The sequence below is a fragment of the Crocuta crocuta genome, unplaced genomic scaffold (genome assembly GCF_008692635.1).
Source record: "Crocuta crocuta isolate KB4526 unplaced genomic scaffold, BGI_CrCroc_1.0 scaffold377, whole genome shotgun sequence".
Taxonomy (NCBI): Eukaryota; Metazoa; Chordata; class Mammalia; order Carnivora; family Hyaenidae; genus Crocuta; species Crocuta crocuta.
Genome location: NW_027528209.1, coordinates 1,614,819 through 1,633,643, shown reverse-complemented (window position 1 = coordinate 1,633,643; position 18,825 = coordinate 1,614,819). Strand labels below are relative to the sequence as shown.

General features: G+C 44.6%; 1 protein-coding gene across 1 annotated transcript in view; it reads right to left on the bottom strand.

Moving 5' to 3' along the window:
- The window catches only part of PRDM6 (PR/SET domain 6), a 133,016-nt gene that overhangs the window by 66,389 nt on the left and 47,802 nt on the right, over positions 1-18,825 (bottom strand). The window lies entirely within an intron of this gene.

Genomic DNA, 18,825 nt, shown 5'->3' with positions numbered 1-18,825 from the left:
AGAACTTCATACTCTAGGTTTGTTTGGCTTTTTAACACAATAAAGAAAAGGCAACATTTACAGAGAACACACTAGGTGACCAAGAACATGCTATGAAGTTCATATAACTTTCGTTTTATTAAATGCTCATCAACGTTAGACAGGATTGGTGATCCACAGGGCGCCTGGGTGGCTCAGTCAGTTAAGCGTCCAACTCTTGATTTTGGGCTCAGGTCATGGTCTCACAGTTCCTGGGATGGAGCCCTGTGTCAGGCTCTGCGCTGACACCATGGAGCCTGCTTGGGATTCTCTCTTTCTCTCTGCTCCTCCCCACATGCATGCACACGCTCTCTCTAAATAAATAAATAAACAAACAAACATAAAAAAAAAAAAAAGGATTGGTGATCCTCATCTTACAAATGAGAAAACGAAGGCTAAGGGAAGTTAAAAGCAACTTGTCCAAAATCACATGAAGCAGTCAGGGCTGTAGGACTACTATGGCCTTATTCATCATATTACCTCATGTAGCGTCTTTCCCAAAATGGCTCGTTCTTATATTTTTTAAAATGTTTTATTTATTTCTAGGAGAGAGAGAGAGAGAGAGAGACAGTGTGAGCAGGGGAGGGTCAGAGAGAGAGGGAGTCACAGACTGAAACAGGCTCCAGGCTCTGAGTTGGCAGTCAGCACAGAGCCTGACGCGGGGCTCGAACCCACTAACCGCGAGATCATGACCTAAGCGAAAGTCGGACGCTTAACCGACTAAGCCACCCAGGCGCCCCTGGATCGTTCTTATTGAAGCACTGGAAGGAGCAAAGATACATGGGAAGCCCAACAACCACCTTTATGTAATGGCCTCAAAAGTTTCTGTGCTTGTTTACAATGCAAGGTCCTGTCCAGCGACCTTGATTCAGCAGATTTAGAGCAGACCTATGGCTCTGGTGAATTCCCCCAGGCGGCCTTCCTGCATCTGAAGATGCTGCTTGTTAATAATACTCTGTATACTAAGTTCTGGATTCGACGTGATGCAAAACAGCATCATACTAACATATCATCTGAGAAATCCCTTAAGAAAATCATTTTTCTAAAAATCCTGTTTAAGGGTCAAAATCCTTGGCTTTATTTTCATCCATAGATTTTTTTTTTTCCAGGCATAGATATAAAAGTTACCAAATCTTGAAAAGGGCTAAGTCTCAATAACAAACCATGTTTTCAATCCCCCAAAAGCCGCTTCTCCCTCTAAGTGATGTTACACACCATCTTTTTATGATGATAAGAGACAAAGATCCTCTACCCTCAACTTGCCAGTTCAAAGGCTTGGACATGCAAACTTTTTCCCAACCTCCTGATATTTTTTTCTTCCACCTCAACTGTCAGATTTTCCCAGTGGTTCCAGTAAACAGGAAGAAGAGAGGGGCGCCTTGGTGGCTCAGTCAGTTATAAGCATCTGACTTCAGCTCAGGTCTTGATGTCATGGTTCGTGAATTCGAGCCCTACATCAGGCTCTCTGATGTCAGCACAGAGCCTGCTTCAGATCCTCTGTCCCCCCTCCCTCTGCTCCCCCACACCCCATGCACACACATGTTCTCACTCTCTTTCAAAAATAAATTTAGGGGCGCCTGGGTGGCTCAGTCAGTTAAGCATCCGACTTCGGCTCAGGTCATGATCTCATGGTTTGCGGGTTTGAGCCCCATGTCGGAATCTGTGCTGACAGCTGGCTCAGAGCCTGGAGCATACTTCAGATTCTGTGTCTCCCTCTCTCTCTGACCCTCCCCTGCTCATGCTGCCTCTCTCTCTCTCTCTCAGAAATAAAACATTAAAAAAATAAATAAAAAATAAAATAAACAAAAATAAGTTTAAAAAATTAAAAGAAAAAGATTTAAAAAAAATAGGAGTAAGAGAAAAGTGTTGAGAGTGGGGTGGGGTCTTTCTCTACATTTAGAGAGTCTGGCTTTTCACCTAAAAATAAACGCTGCTCAACTTTCCTTACATAGACAGTAGAAGCCACTTTGTGACACATTATAAAACACAAAAAGCTTAGTAGTGATTATGATTATTATAATAAGCCTTTGGAGGCTAGAATCAGGTGAGTGGCTGCAAGATTTCTTTCTTGGAAACGAAGGTAGGGACAGGCATAAAACCTTTTGAAATTCTAGTTAGGAATTCTTGCTAGGAATTTTTCCTTTAAAATTAATCTTATTTCTCACATTCTAAGAAAATGTAAGAATATGTATCCTCCTGCTTAATACAGCCCAAACTTTATTAGAACGGTGGTGGCTGGGGACATTTTGAGAGTCTGGCTTTTCAGTGAAATTTACTGCTCAGTGGTGGAGGCTGACATGAGACCATTTCCATAACTAATCAGCTAGAGCCTAGAAAAAATTGCTCATCCCAAATAGTGCCAGTTCCCTGGTCACTGCCAGTATGATCTCAGCCCTCCGGGAGCACAGAGATAGTACATTCAAAACTTTGGCTGAAAAATCTTGATAAATTAGGGTCAGCAACTCCCTGCTTTCAGACTTTGAGGCAGTCACCCACCTCCCCAACATTCCATGCCAAGCAAGAGATACGGCAATAAGGGGGCGGCTGGGTGGCTCAGTCAGTGAAGCATCCAACTTCGGCTCAGGATACAGTCTGTGGGTTCGAGCCCCACGTCGGGCTCTGTGCTCACGGCTCGGAGCCTGGAGCCTGCTTCGGATTCTGTGTCATCTCCTCTCTCTGCCTCACCCTCGCTCACGCTCTCTCTCACAAAAATAAACATTAGAAAAAAATTAAAGAGTAATGGTAACAGTCACAAATGTGACATACTCATGGAATCATGGTCCCCTTTTCTAGATTTATTGAGAATACACAACGCCTTCTGGGACTAATGAGGAAGGTCAGGCCTCATGCTGCATGAACAAGAATGAGAAGCTGACGTGAATTTGTGAGAATTCCCTGCAGGCTGGCTTCTCACTCCCAGGATTTGTCCAGTGTTCCCACTAAGTCCTTACTTGATGGCTATTTTTTTTTTAATTTTTAAATGTTTTATTTACTTCTAAGAGAGAGAGAGCAGGGGAGGGTCGGAGAGAGAGAGACACAGAATCTGAAACAGGCTCCAGGCTCTGAGCTGGCTGTCAGCACAGAGCCCGATGCGGGGCTCGAACCCACGAACTGTGAGATCACGACCTGAGCTGAAGTCGGACACTTAACCAACTGAGCCACCCAGGCGCCCCGCTACTTGCTGGCTGTAGACGTGTAAGCCATTAGGAACATGAAATAGTATCCACCCAGGACTAAATGCGCTACTACATCTCCATCCCTCCGACCACACACATAAGCCCAATAGAATAAATGTACCGTCACGGGGACAAGGACCCTTAAGGGCTTTCAGAACAATCCGAAAATGAGCACACACACACTGTTCAAGCTTTCTGACAAGGGGCATCCTACTGTTTCTCTCTAGAACCCGCAAGGTGCCGCTCAGTGTTCTTCAGAGCCTGAGACGCCCTTTCTCTTCAACGAGACCACTTCTGGAAAATGCCTCTTTTTCAGATGTCTGGAACCAAAAAAAATTTTTTTCTAACTTTCAAGTCCCTCCTACTGGAAGTTCCAAAAACGGCCAAAGGTACAGAGGAGGGAGTATTCCATTCTGAAGACCAGGTGGTTCCCTCGCCTAAGCCCACTTACAGCATCTCCCCATCAAGAGTATTCACCTAGTTTACATCTTGCTTGAAACCTATCAAGCGCGTGGGAGAAGGAAGATTGGAGGAGGGACCATGTCAAGTAGGCTTTGAATTTCTGGCAAATGGCTCACTGTGTATTTCATTTCAAAGGCCTAATTATGTCTGCATAAATAAACCGTGCTACGCAGCTTGATGCATGGCCATTTGTCATCATAAGACAATGGCATCCAGAGTAAATCCCCATTAACATTGTTTAGCTTTAATGCTTCGGGGTGTTTGCTACTCAAATGATTAAAAAATGGAGTGATTGATGACACCACAACTTAAATGAGGCAACACAACAAATAGACTGTGAGTCACCAAGATCTAAGATATACTACAAGCCCAGCTGGGTGCGCAGTGCAAACGACACCCAGAGTTCAAGAGTTTCTGGGCGTGCACGCGTGTGTGTAGAGTTTCATGGACTGGGCAGAGGACAGGCAGAGTTTTCAGGAAAATGCAGCACAAGGCTTACAAAAAGGAGGAAGGGTGCCTGAGTGGCTCACTCGGCTGAGCATCTGATTTCAGCTCAGGTCATGATCTCATGGTTCATGAGTTCAAGCCCCACATCAGGCTCTGTGCTGACAGTGTGGAGCCTGGAGCCTGTTTTGGACATTGTGTCTCCTCTCTCCGCCCCTCCCCCATTCATGCTCTGTCTCTCTCTCTCTCAAAAATAAACAAACATTAAAATAAATTTTTTTTTAAGTTTTACGTGTTGCCAATGCTCGGTCTCCAGGGAAGTATTTGCAATGATCAAGTTCTGCCATCAAACTTTTGTGGTACACAAAATGTCAACAAAGAAGAAGTACTTTTTTTTTTCACAGATCTGGATGCTAAAGCACAGATTTTTTTCCTTTACTTTTCTGTTTTAAAAAACTGTTAGTAGAATATCTTTATTCCGTATGAAGAAAAAAAAAAACCCTGAGCTTGAAGACATACCCTTTCAGAGGTCATACATCACTCTTCTCAAGTAAAACATGTGGCACAGGCTGATAAATTAATAAATGACAGCGCTGTCTCACTTTCCAGACTTCCCTGGTCTTAACCATAAATTTTCTGGATGCAGCAATGCCTTGGTTTTCACTGCTGTCAAACTTGTCTCCTTTCCTCCTGGGTAGAGCCATTTTAATCCCTGATCCCTGCCCCACTTAAATCAAGGCAGTGGGATTGCCAAAAACAGCAAGGTTTTTTGACTTAGATGCTGTCCCTGTGAAACACCCGGACCATTCCACTTACTGCCAAGTCAAAGCTGGGCTATTGTTTTCAAACGCAGATTGGGATAAATACGTTTACCAATGAGGTAATGATATTTTTGCCTTTGCGCCCTTGAGAACCAAACTTCCTGTAAATACTTCCATAAAAATACTCTGAGTCCTTCCAAACAAAGGACCATATGAAGTGTGTCTAAACAGCCCAAAAGTAAACTGCAATCTGGCAACATTCGTTCTACCAATGTGAGGGCCTAAAGTGGACAATTTCAGATAAAATCATTTCCATCGGCGTCTGAATTATCCTGCTGGCCATCTACCCTGAAATAATTATTTAGAAAACCACCAGATTGGCTCTTCCTGTTGTGCTGCATAAACAGTCACAGACGTGAGGCATTTTGGTGTAGCTGCTCAGGACACTCACAGCACAGAACAGAGATGCACCGCTCCACATGCCCTCCACACACGGAACAGCCGCCCAGCCTGGCAGGTCCGGCTGCAAGGCGGGCCCACTCCTGGCCAGGAGGAAACTTGCCAAGGAGCCTGTCGTCCCTGACCTTGCCCATCCCCCTCTGGTGAGCTTTGTACAGGGACCACAGCCCACGCAGAATGGTGGATCACTCCCATTTTTCAAAATCTTCCAATATTCTGGCTCTCCCTTTCCCCCACCCAAACTTCAGCTGTCTGTCCCTTTGCTCTCCACTTGACTCCTTTTTTCAGCCACCCCACAACAATGAGAGTTCACATAGTGCCCATCTCAGGCAGGAGACAGGACTAGGGACAGCCAGAAAAACCAGACAAGAAATCAGGAGGCACATCGAAGGGTCTGGATTAAAATGGGGCTAAGGTTTCAAAGTCTATCCGAGCGGAATCAGAGTTTGCACGGGAGGAGAGAGGGATCATATATTCACTACATCATCGGTGTAAATGAAGACAGACAACAAAGGGCAACAAAAATGAAAAATGCAGCCGAGTGTCGAGGATTTTTTCTAGAAACCTGGACCCCAAGGATCCTAAAGATAATGAACAAAATTTATTTATGTTGGATTCATTTTGCTTACCCATGAAATGCAGCCACCTGCAGAAGCTGAACATTTCATTATCTCTTTCAATTATGCGGTATCTAAAATATTCAAGCTCGATGAAAAAAAACTTACCAGCCAGCTACACAATTCCGATCATCCTTTATCCCCGTAATGAGCTGAGGGCTTTTGAACGGAACAGAGGTGATTTCCTAGATCTCCAAAGTGTGATTTCCTAACACTAAAACGGTCACAAAGCTCAAATACTACATTATCAGATATGATGTACCTTAGAAGGGGTAAGTTAGAACCTATACTAAAAACCACTATTATGAGGGGTGCCTGGTGGCTCAGTCCATTAAGTGTCCAACTCTTGATTTTGGCTCAGGTCATGATCCTAGGGTCATGGGTTAGAGCCCTGTGCTGGCCTTCACACTTAGCTGCTTGAGATTCTCTCTCTCTCTCCCTCTGCCCCTCTCCCTGGTGTGCACATGCTCTCTCTCTCTCTCTCATTCTAAAAAACAAAAAAAAACCCATTAATACCAATGAGAGAAGGACATGTGAATGGTTGTATGCAGAAATAAATACTCCCTCATCCACTCAGAGGAATGTAAATGGATTTAACCCATTTGAAGGCAAAATTAGGCAAAATTAAAAGCTATTAAAATGCACAAGCGGGGCACTTGGGTGGCTCAGTCGGTTGAGCGTCCCACTTCGGCTCAGGTCATGATCTCACAATTTGTGGGTTCAAGCCTTGCATCGAGCTCTGTGCTGACAGCTCAGAGCCTGGAGCCTGCTTCAGATTTTGTGTCTCCCTCTCTCTCTGACCCTCCCTTCCTCACGCTGCCTCTCTCTCTCTCTCTCTCTCTCTCAGAAACAAACAAAACATTAAATAAATTAAAATAAAATAAAATGCACAAGCACTTTAACTCAGAAACATAGAAATTTAAATGAGGAATACAGTCAAAGATGTGCAAAGAAAAAAACATATGCATTTTAAAAGAACATTATCCACACAGAACAAAAAAAAATTTAAGAAAGACAAATATCCAAAATTAGACCACATTTATATCTCAGAATACTAGGCAGCCATTAAATGTATAATAAAGAATGTATGCTCACTGGAAACACATTTGCAATATGTGTACAAGTTACAAAACTTTTCAAAGTAAAAGTTTACACTTTGTTTTCTTAAAGCTTAAAAGGTTTAAGGTTTATTGTCATAGGAAAAGACTAGAATGAAAAACAGTGAATATACTAACAGTGGTTACCTCCAAGCAGGGAGACTGTAGGTAATTTGTATTTCTTCCTACTCTTCTACATATTTTCAGTTTTAAAATTTCTTGCCAACGGAGATAAATAACTACAGATATGATGCAAGGAGACTGAGAAATTTTAGTTCAGAGTTCTCAACAGAAAGTAGTAAAAACACCCACAACAGGGAATCATCACCAGGAGAAAAAGCTGCAATCAACTGTAGAAAGAAGTCATAAAACATCCCAACCATCACCCATACAAGAAGGAAGTCCCATTTTGGGGGAATCCAATAAATAAAGCATTCACATTTGTAACGTAAATAAACTAGGAAATACAGAGCATGATTCTTTACATTTCAACAAGTTTACTTCTCTACTAAAACACTCCATTCTAAGGTGTCTTAAAGTATGGTCGTTTATACAGAGGTTCTCAAAGCTGTTGGTCCATCAGAATCACTACAAGAGCTTTTATAAAACGCAGGCAAGCTTAGAGAGGAGACTCAAGAATTCTAGAAAGAGAGAGAGGAGAGAGAGAGAGAAAGGGAGAAAGAAAGAGAGAAAAGAAAGAAAGAGCCCCTAACTACTGAGCTGTTAGAAATTAAAAGACCCTGAAGACATATTTCAACAAAATGTCACGTAAAGATCTTGTTTTGATTGTTATTCAAACAAACCAACTATAAAATAATGTACGGGGGAAATGATGGAATATGGATGATATGGTGATATTAATAAACATGTTAATATTGCTGAGTAGGATAACGGTGTTGCGGTTAGGCAGTATTTTTTATTATGTATCTCTTAGAGATAGGTACGCAAGTATTTGGAGGTAAATCATTGTAGTATCTGAGATTTACAATATTCCAACAACAACCAAAAAAAAAAAAAAGCATGACAAAATGTTTAAAAAGATAAAGAGTGGGAGAGAAGAGAAGAAACAAAAACATCAAGAAAAATTACTGGAAAGGTGTCTGGGTGGCTCAATCCATTAAGCGTGGGACTTCAGCTCAAGTCATGATCTCATGGTTCGAGAGTCCCAGCCCCGCACTGGGCTCTGTCACGACAGCTCAGAGCCTGCAGCCTGCTTCAGATTCTGCGTCTCCCTCTCTCTCTCTGCCTCTCCCTGACTCACGCTCTGTCTCTCTCAAAAATAAACTTTTAAAAAAGTTTAGAAACATTTACAAAGAAAGAAAAATTATTTTAAAGGCATCCTGGATGTAAAAGAATGTATTATACTATTTCTCTTTACTTACTTTATTGTTTTACCCTTAAAATTCTACGAAAATTTAGGGAATAAAAAGCATCCCGGTGGCTTGGACAGCACCTTCGTGGATTAAAGGAACTGAGTTTGTAAAAGTGGACCGAAAGCAATTTTTCAGGACCTCACTCTTGCATAAGATGAGAAATTGCACATTTTTGGAAGTAGCATTTGCATAACATCAGCAGTTAATGTTTATAAACATCATCTCCAGACATTAAAGACGGCCCTATGAAGTCCAAAGATCACCAAAATGGGACCCATGTTTCATAAACACTGCTTTGTCATCAATTACCATACTCATTATTACTATAACCCAAAAAGAGAAAAAAAAAATTCCCAATATATACAAGTCCAAATTCTAGTTCCGAAAGATTAACATTACTAAATACGTTCATTGAAATAATGAAAAACTATATACAATGAAAATGCTAAATGTCTAATAATAAGGAAACAGTTAAGCAAATTGTGACTCATTCATTTGACGGACAGTATGTTACATCGGATGATTACATAGAGTGTTAATTATGCTAAGACATGGTTAGGTAATAATTTTAAGTGGAATAAAATGTCAGCAGAAAGCACACATATAAACGCATGTAAAATTTCCTAGAAAAAAATATATGTAAAACATCAGAGTTTGTTTCCAGGTAGTAGACTGTTGAGAATTTAAATTTTTTTCTGTATTTTCTGCATTTTTGATAGTAAACACCGATTACTTGTTTACTAAGACAAAAAAAAAAAAAAACTGAACAAGAAATGGAGTATGATACAACTTGTCAGGAGATTCCAGTCTGAGACTGCACCTCTCATTCTACCGCCGTGTGACAGTGTGTCCAGACGATGGAGCAAAAAACATTACATCACGGTAACAACATTACACACACGAACAAACAACCCGACTCCCGGAGAAGGTGTCCGTCAAGTAACTGCGCCAGGGCAACAGTGTTTGGATACACCACATGCCAGCATCAAGAGGTTATCTTCCACATGTGACTTATGCACACCGGATTCTCCTTAGAGCCTCTGGTTTCCATCGTCAACATGTACACATCTCTAAACTCAGACTTTCTACCGAGCCGCTTCGAGTCTTTTTCGGAACAAGGTGCACTGAGAATAAACAACAGTTTCTAATAAAACGAAAGATACTCAAGACTAACCAAACACTCTTTGCAAGGCACCTCGTGTGTATCCACACTGTAGAAGACACTGTGAAGGGCAGACTTTTTCAAGTAATTTTTAACTCGACGTAAACTTTTCAAATTATAAAAAATAGAAACGGAAACTATTCAAACGTCATAATCTTTTAACCTTAGATATAGACTCTGGAATAAGACCGAACTGACTTGACTTGGCAGCATAACCAAAGATATATTTTCATTTAAAATGTCCTTATTTAGCTTGCCCCCTTGAATTCCTTTCTGTTGCTTAATTTCCAAACAAGAGATATTACTGCTAGTCTTAAATGGATGAATCATCTGAGCAGAGTCCCTCTGACACCGCTCACAGTGTAGTTCTAAAAACAGAATATAGCAGATTATCAGAGGAGGAAGTTTTGAAGGATCAGCTTCAGGTCTGAAGCTTGTCTTGTAAGGCCACCCAAAAAGACAGCTCTCCTTGGAGCCCCACCCCCACCCCCAGCCCAAAACTCTAATCTCCAGCCCACAAACAGATGCATTCCTCTAATTCCAAGAGGGGGCAGGGCCAGGCAACACCAATGAAGCCTCTGGTCACTGTAGCAGGAGTAAAGAAGTCAGAGGCCCCCAAGGTGGCAGGACTATGGAGCCCACCTGTACCCAGCACCTGCCTGCTTGACGCGCAGGCTGCTGTCCCTGGGTCCCTGCCCCCACCCACTGCAGTCCTTGCCCCGCCTCTCAGAGCATCCCCTTAGCCGGGTTCTATCCTTGATGGCCCATTGTGTTCTCACTCCTTCAGCTGTTCACTCTCATACTGGTTTGCCCTACTTGATCTCCACTCACTCAAAAAGTTCCGTCTCTTACTCCTTCTTTTACTTCGGACACGATTTAGGTTGGTTTCTCTTTTGTGTTTTCAGTGTATGAGAAATAATAACAATGACTGCTGCCCGATACACATTAGTCACTCGGTCCATTATCCAAATTTTCCTGGAAGTGTCACGCGAACACTTCCCCCTTCAACCCCCACATCTTTCTACTCTGGGCTCCTCGACAGCTGAGTTTTCTAGGTTTCTGCTTGTTTTCTTCCTGGAAATTTGCACAGCTTAGGCTGTGCTATTTGCTGAAGGACCACAGACGGGCAGAGCCAAACATATCCTGAACAAGATGCACTCATTTGGCACAAAGCAGAAGACACTCCTCTTTGTTCTAACGGAAGATCGTACACCCCAGTGAGCGATTCTACCACAATCACCATCAGAAAGGGAGGGGGAGCTTCTAACTCAAGGAATTCTGTTGACCTTAGAGAGATCCTATTCCCCCTGCGAGCACCATTATACTCATACTTGCTCCCCTACGTTCCCTGTCCATCTAATTAGATGTTACCAGGAGTTACGTACCAAATCTAAGACACCGCGATACTCAGGTGCCCTAAAGGCGCCGTGCACCGGGACGGACAGCTCACGTGTAACATAAACTGGGCTTCAGTCACTGAAATGCCGTTAAGGGGTGATCCCAGCTTTACCGCTGTCTCCATCCATCTGAATGAAGGGGAGATCTCAGATACCAGTGAGGCTTCGATTATCGCTCTGCCTGTTGAAACATTATCTGTCAAGTCAAACCCAGGTCCCTCTTCATTTGCAACCAGCCAGCCTCAAGTCCCCTTCCCAGAGTCCATGTGGTGGTTTCCGAAGCACACCTCAAATCTGAACTCTCACCAGTTTTCCAGAAGCTCACGGGGGTGCCTTCCTGCATCTGCAGCCTCATTTCTTTCTATCATGTCAATGAGAGTGACCCACAGACCAAGCCCGCCTTGCAGACAGAAACAGCTTGTTTACTCCTCCTCCGGTCTTCTGCACTTGCTATTCTTCCCATCTCACTTTCCGTCTCTCCTCCTGGTTAGGCTTCCAAGTACACTCATCCCTGAAAATCCTGCCAGCAAACCTGCCTCCGGAGGTAACTCCACTCACCAACTAGACCTTCATTCACCTCTCCAGTTCTCCTCTGGATTTTCATAATCAGGTGCCCAGTGATACTCACTTTGACTTGTTTATTTCACATCAATACCTTTCTCAGATATTTGATGTCTTCCTTACAGACAGTAAGCTCCTCCCAGGCATAAACTCTGTCTTTCAAACACAACACCATCCTCTACCGACCCCGGGCAGAGCCCAGCACATAAGAGAAGCTTAACAAATACATGCTGGCTGAATGAATATATGCTGAACTGGCTGAATGGGTCTCCTTAGTTCTCCAGAATTGGCGCACATCTCCACAATTTCTGGTCTAGTTCTGACTCACCGAGCATACAATGCAAAGCAAATCCTGCTTGGGCTTCACATTCAACCCTGTGTAACCTGGTCCACAATTGCTCTGAATGGAACTCTTTACTCTAGCAAGATTTAACTAGAGAACACCGATCATTAGTGATCTCACATCATCAGGGTGAGTCTGAGAAAAATGCATCAGCGGCTCTAGCCAAACAAGAAAAGTGACAGGGCACCAAAATGAAGCCCACCGTCTATATTCTACTGGTTATCTAGTCCGTTCTGATGTGTTTCTAAAATACCCACTTTAAACTTTCCAGACACAAACTTGCTGCGGTCCAAAATCAAGAGCAGGAAAATTTCCATCATGCCAGGCCACTAAACAGAGTTTTCAGAAGCAGAAGTCACTGCCGCTCCTCGTCCTTGGCCAAGAGAAAAAAAAAAAAACAAAACAAAAAAAACACAAAGGTACCTCAAATGACCCACTGCCTTCAAGGGCAGTACAACCTTGGCAGTGACCACCGTGCCATAAGCCTCTAGTGGCAACGGCCTCAGTATATTTATTGTCATCTCCTGGTCCCGACCACCTTTAGCAGGAGCCATAAGACTGTTAAAAGTTGCCTAACTCGAGAGTTACTCTGGACCCGGGTCCAAAATTAAGGGTCAGGACCCTGGGCATCCCTGGAGGCACTCCTCAGAAAAGTCATGAGAAAGCGCGAATCTCTGTCAGTTCTAGAGCCACCCCAGCTCCGTGGCGAGAACCAGTTGGTGCATAAAAAACAGGAGGCCAATCAAGAGTCTCACAACAGAACTTGGTAGCTGGAAAGCTGGTTTATTCAAGGTACGGAACACAGAAATTTGCCAGCTACAGAGAAGTGAAATAAATTAGGGAGAACAAGGAAATTACTGGCTGGGAGACAGAGTTATTATGAAAAGCTGATTTCACTGTCCAAAAATGTTAGCCTGCCATTTATTCTCAAAATTATCCAAATATTTTAGCAATCAGCTATTTATATGGTTGTTTTCTGGACATTTCATTACTGCGTCTCTTCAGGCTTCTCTACAGCGGGGAAGCGATTGGCTTTGGAAATCATTTCCTCCTTTCTGTCACGGTCTGCGAGGCCTAATCTCTCTGCCCTCTCTAGAGCCCCAACGGTCTGGACTTGGAAAAGGGGTTTCAGCTGATCTGAAGCAAAATACCCTGGAATAGAAAAAATACTTTGGTACTCAAGTAAGTCTCATTTGCCTATTTATCCCCTCCAACTGCCACTGTGGACACTGGTCCGAATGCGCTTTTAAAAGATATTTCCGTTTCCTTGTGCAATCCCAGTCCCCGACCGCACCCCGCGTCAAGATACAGAACCACTTTCTCAGCTGGAAGCCAGTCGCCATCACCTTGGCTCTGCACACTGTGAACCAACCTCTGTTTTGTGTACTTTACAAAACAAAGCTCGCAATAACAAGCGCGTGAGTCATTTGCACGGAGGGTACTTACCGTTCAAATTGAATTCACTGTAAATGCAAGCAATTTGAAAAAAATTAAGGCCTTATGTTCAGCGCTGTCACTACATTTGTTAGGGATTTCATCACTGTGTGGAGGCGTTTAGTTCCAGCCTAACATTTGGACAGATGGAAAGCTCCACTTGAACACGCGGGTCAAAAGAGCCAGCTCCGCCTGGCCCCAGCCTCCCCATCTCACTAGCACCGGGTGGGACAGAGTTCCCCGTGCGGCAGAGGGCACAGCAAAAAAAAAAAAGAAAAAAGAAAAAAAAAAAAAGAAATCAGCACACCCGTTATGAAATCTCTTTTCAGCTACAAAGTGATGGATAACTATTTGCTGTCGTTCTTAGGATTCTTACTGTTCACACAAAAAGAGTTTCTCTGTGTGTGTGTTTTCCTGCAGACATTTTGGCAAGCTTGAGTCGATACGCTCAGGAGATCAAATGATCAGTAATATTTTCAAAGTAAGGAGAGAGGATGGAAGGGAGGAAGGAGAGGAGGAGGAAAGGGGTGGAGGCAGAGGGGGAGGAAGGATCAACACAAATGTTCAACAACTGGATTCAACCACTTTCAGAGTATACAACCTTAAAAATCAATGGTTATACACGCAANCACCCAAACTGGGGCTTGAACTCACAAACCATAAGATCATGACCTGAGCCAAAGTCAGATGCTTCGACAACTGAGCCACTCAGTCACCAATCAAAGAATTTTCAATACAGGGACATGTGTACAATTGTATGCTAAGAGCAAAGAGTTTGTTGTTACCCACATATTAAAAGAAAATCCTGGGACACCTGGGTGGCTCAGTCGGTTAAGCGTCCAACTTTGGTTCGGGTCATGATCTCATAGTTCATGGATTTGAGCCCCACGTCAGGTTCTGTGCTGAAAGCTCAGAGCCTGGAGCCTGCTTCAGATTCTGTGTCTCCCTCTCTCTCTGCCCCTCCCCTGCTTGTGCTCTGTCTCTCAAAAATAAATAAACATTAAAAAAAAAAAAAGAAGAAAAGAAAATCGTACCTGCAGTAAGAATGACCCCAAATTAATTACAGTTCTTTTATCTTGTGTTTTCAAAAATATTTTTCAGCATTTTCCAGATTCTCGCTCATCATCCTTTGTAATCGGAAAAAAAATGAAGACATCACAAGATGCATGGTCAAAGGCCAAGAGAACAGTACTGAGCATGTGTGCGTGTTCACACGCACCTGTGCATGCGGGCAGCTGCACAGGAGAGGAAATAAAGGAGAGCTCTGATACAATGCTGAGCTGGGTCAGGTTAAGCATCCCTCTCTCTAGGGAAGGTCTCCCCAGTAGACTTCAACTGGAGATTCTAAGTCTCCATAGTTCACATATTCCAACGTGCTTAGGAGGGCCAGCATCACCACGACCTGAGTGTACTACTGCCTCACTGCCACACCCACCAGAGGGGCAAAAGTGAAGGTGGGTACCATTCCTGGCAAGGGATGGAAACGAGATGAGGCCATCTGTGGCTATACTGACCTACACGGTCCTTAATCCACATCAGACTTATAGATGAGATTCACAGAAATACAGAACTAGTGATTGCAGAACCAGCCTTCCTCTAGTCAGAGCTCGGTCTTCCCACCCTCACCAGCTGAGCTCAAGGAGCCCTATGGGTTGCAATAACTGAATGTTCCCGTGACTCCAAATCCACTTCTCTACCCTGTCCCGTGTCTTGCCCCACCAGAGACTTCACACGGCGCCCAGAGGGACCCTTTTATAGTATAGGACAGCTCACACTACTTCTGTCTCAGGATCTACTTCACCCACGATAAAATACAGTCTTTTCCCATAGTCCCTCCGACTTTATCTCCCACCATGCCGCTCCAAAACCCCTTGGCTTCAGACACACTGGCCTTCCTGAACAATCTCAAGGATCATCTCTTCTTCCATGAGGTCTGTCCTCAACTGTCACCTTAATGGAATTGCCAAAGTGAACAAGTACAAATACAGGACACTCAGTCAGAGGTGAACTATAGACAAACAATGAATTATTTTTTAGTAGAAGCCCCAAATAGAAGCTTACCAACTGAGGCCATAACTGTAACATCAAGTGAGGAAGCAAAACTTCAACACCTGCCAAGGGGATGGCTGAAGGCATGAGAATGTGGATATAGGTTGGTGGAGACCCGGGATGAGCCTAAAATGAATTCTTGGGAGCTGTGGCTCTATAAAAAAGTAAAAGATGCAGGCTGACCAAAGTAAGAAAGGCAAGCCTTCTGGTATACCTCTTGATAGACCAGAGAACAGGAAGCAGTTCATTGAGAGGAAGGACAGACAGTGGTAGTATAGTAATGGAAGGACTGGAGACCCACTGAGGGGGGCTGATCTACCCCCGGGAGCACCTTTCTCCCATCCTTGCCTCCGGGAGTATTAGCCATTTATGTCCCTAGGTCAAACCCCTCCTCCTTCCCTGAGCTTCCCAGCAGGAAACCACTTGTGTGCCCTCAAAAAGTACTTTCTGCACCTGTTTCCAGGTGGAATTACTCACAGTCCTACCAGTCTACGGCCCTCGAGGGCAGAGTCAGTCCTGACCCCCTTTGTGACCTGTAGGACACTTCACACATGTGGGCTCTCAATAAACGTCTTTCTCTGCATGCTCGGAAATCTGACCTCTCTAGCACCATTGATATGGTTGGTGCCCATGGTCCTAGAACCCAAGGTGGAGTAAGCATGTCATGCAGCTAAGTACCAGGTCTCTGTGAAGCTGCGGGTGGGCTGGGTCTGAGAAACCGCAGCACCGACGACCAAGGAGGAAAAGCTCCTACACAGACCCAGAGGCCAGGGTCAGCTGTGTGAAGTCTGCGGCAGATGCTGGAGCCCCACAATATAATGGCGGTGCAGGGGCACAGGGGAAGGGGACAGGCAGCGTTAATGGCAGAGTGGTTTAGACCCAGGGCTCTACAGCCCACACCACCTCAGTGGGCTCCTACCTTCACTGCCTACCACCTTGGGCAAGTAACGTAACTTCTGCCTTCATCTGAGAAGTTCCTTCAGCCGAAAAAGGAGTCACAGTAGTCCTTACCTTGCTGGATAATTCTGAGGGGGGATTCAGACGATCTCTGTAGAGCCCTGTAGCAGGGCACCAGGCTCACCGTCTCAGATGAGCTGGGTTAGCTCTGATTATTGTTATCAGATCAATGGTGTTTCGTCAGTGCCTTTTGTGTGCTAGATACCGTTAGTTTCTAGGGACATAAATGTTTTGAAAAACCACTGGAGGGGCTCCAAAACATTGGGTTCATAGGCCACCAAGGACACGACCACTGTAGGTTAAGGATAAAGGGCCACCTGTGTGGGGCAATGTAGGGTAGGGGCAGGCAGTAGACTCAATTTGCAACCAGAGCTCCAAACAGAGAGGTCTCAAAAGACAACCGAAAAGGGGCACCTGGGTGNAAAAAAAAAAAAGACAACCGAAAATACAGGACTCAGGAGAGATCAGGATAGGAACTGGAAGGTGACAGTCATCCCTCAGAGAAGGCAACTGACACAGTGAGAACGAGTGAAGGGCTCAGGTCATGATCTCATGGTTTGTCCTGAGTTCAAACCCCGCGTCGGACTCACTGCTGTTAGCACAGAGCCCGTTTCAGATCTTCTGTCCCCCCTTCTCTCTGCCCCTCCATCACTTGCATCTCTCAAAAATAAATGGAAGGAAGGAAGGAAGGGAGGGAGAGAGGGAGGGAGGGAAAGAAAGAAAGAGAAAGAGAGAGAGAGGGAGGAAGGAAGGAAGGAAGGAAGGAAGGAAGGAAGGAAGGAAGGGAGAGAAAGAGAGAAAGAAAGAGAAAGAGAGGAAGGAAGGAAGGAAGGAAGGAAGGAAGGGAGAGAAAGGAAGAGAAAGGAAGAGAAAGGAAGAGAAAGGAAGGCAGGAAGGCAGAAAGAAAGAAGAAAGAAAGAAAGGAAGGAAGGAAGGAAGGAAGGAAGGAAGGAAGAAAGAAAGAAAGAAAGAAAGAAAGAAAGAAAAGAAAGAAAGAAAGAAAGGCGGGCACCTGGGTGGCCTCCCTCAACCTCAGCTCAGCTCATGTTCTCACAGTCTGTGGGTTCGCNCTCTCAAAAATAAATGGAAGGAAGGAAGGAAGGAAGGAAGGGAGGGAGAGAGGGAGGGAGGGAGGGAAAGAAAGAAAGAGAAAGAGAGAGGGAGGAAGGAAGGAAGGAAGGGAGAGAAAGAGAGAAAGAAAGAGAAAGAGAGGAAGGAAGGAAGGAAGGAAGGAAGGGAGAGAAAGGAAGAGGAAGGAAGAGGAAGGAAGAGAAAGAAAGAAAGAAAGAAAGAAAGAAAGAAAGAAAGAAAGAAAGAAAGAAAGAAAGAAAGAGAAAGAAAGAAAGAAAGAAAGGCGGGCACCTGGGTGGCCTCCCTCAACCTCAGCTCAGCTCATGTTCTCACAGTCTGTGGGTTCGCGCCCCACATTGGGCTCTGAGCTGTCAGCACAGAGCCTGGAGCCTGCCTCGGATCCTGTGTCTCCCTCTCTCTCTCTGCCCCTCCCCTGCTCACTCTCTGTCTCTCTCAAAAAATAAACATTAAAAAAAATATTTTCAGTTTAAAAAAAAAAGGAAGAAACCCTAAGAACGGGGGAGGTAAGGGTGAGAAGGGCAGAGACACAGGCTTCGTGCCCACAGACTACCTCCATCAACGGGCAGAAACGGGAAGCTGAGGCGAAAGACGGGAAAAGATGAGCAGATCTGCAGGAGGAAGCTGGCATATGGAAACTTCACAGACTGTACAAATGGCAAATGGCACCCAAGGACCATATGGGCTCTCTACGTGGTGGAGGACTGCACAGAAGGCGCTGGCAGGTGATGCGGAGAGGAAAGCAGCCTGGGAGGAGCTGAAGGAGTTTGGGTGTCTGCTTGCTGTCACCCAGCTCAGACCCACAACCACAACCAAGCCGGAGCTCCAGCCCTAGGGAGCATCACCAAAGGTCGGCCAGGAAGCCACCTCCTTCTGAAACACACATTGTAGTTTACGTATCGTGTAAAGCTGGCCGTCTCCTTACACCTGGCCAGACAGACCTCCAAAATATACAGAGAGAGGAAAGTCGTGGTAGTCCATTTGGCTGTCTGTTATCTCTATCAATACTTATGTCTATCTTTGTATCTTTCTAACGACCTATCCATCCATCTACCTACCTGGAGGGGGCACCCTAAGGGAGGAGACAGGAAATGCCCAGAGATGAGTCAAGGTGTAGCAGGAATGAAAGCAAGACTAGAATTAACACCAGAGCAGACATGACTAGACCAGGTGTAGAGTGAAGCAGGAGAGAGGCCAAGGTTGTGGAGCCAAACAAGGGAAGAACCAGGAAGGGGAGTCGACGACCACAAGGAGTAAGGTAGAGAAAGGTGGAGCGCAGCTGGACGAGACGGTGAGACATTTGTTAAGCTAACAGACTGCTGGTCCCTGACGCAGGATGACTGAACCAGAATCTTTTAGGGGCAGGTCCCTAGAGTGACTTTTTCTTGGCTCCCTGTACCTGAAAACTCTCATGTCAGCTAGAATT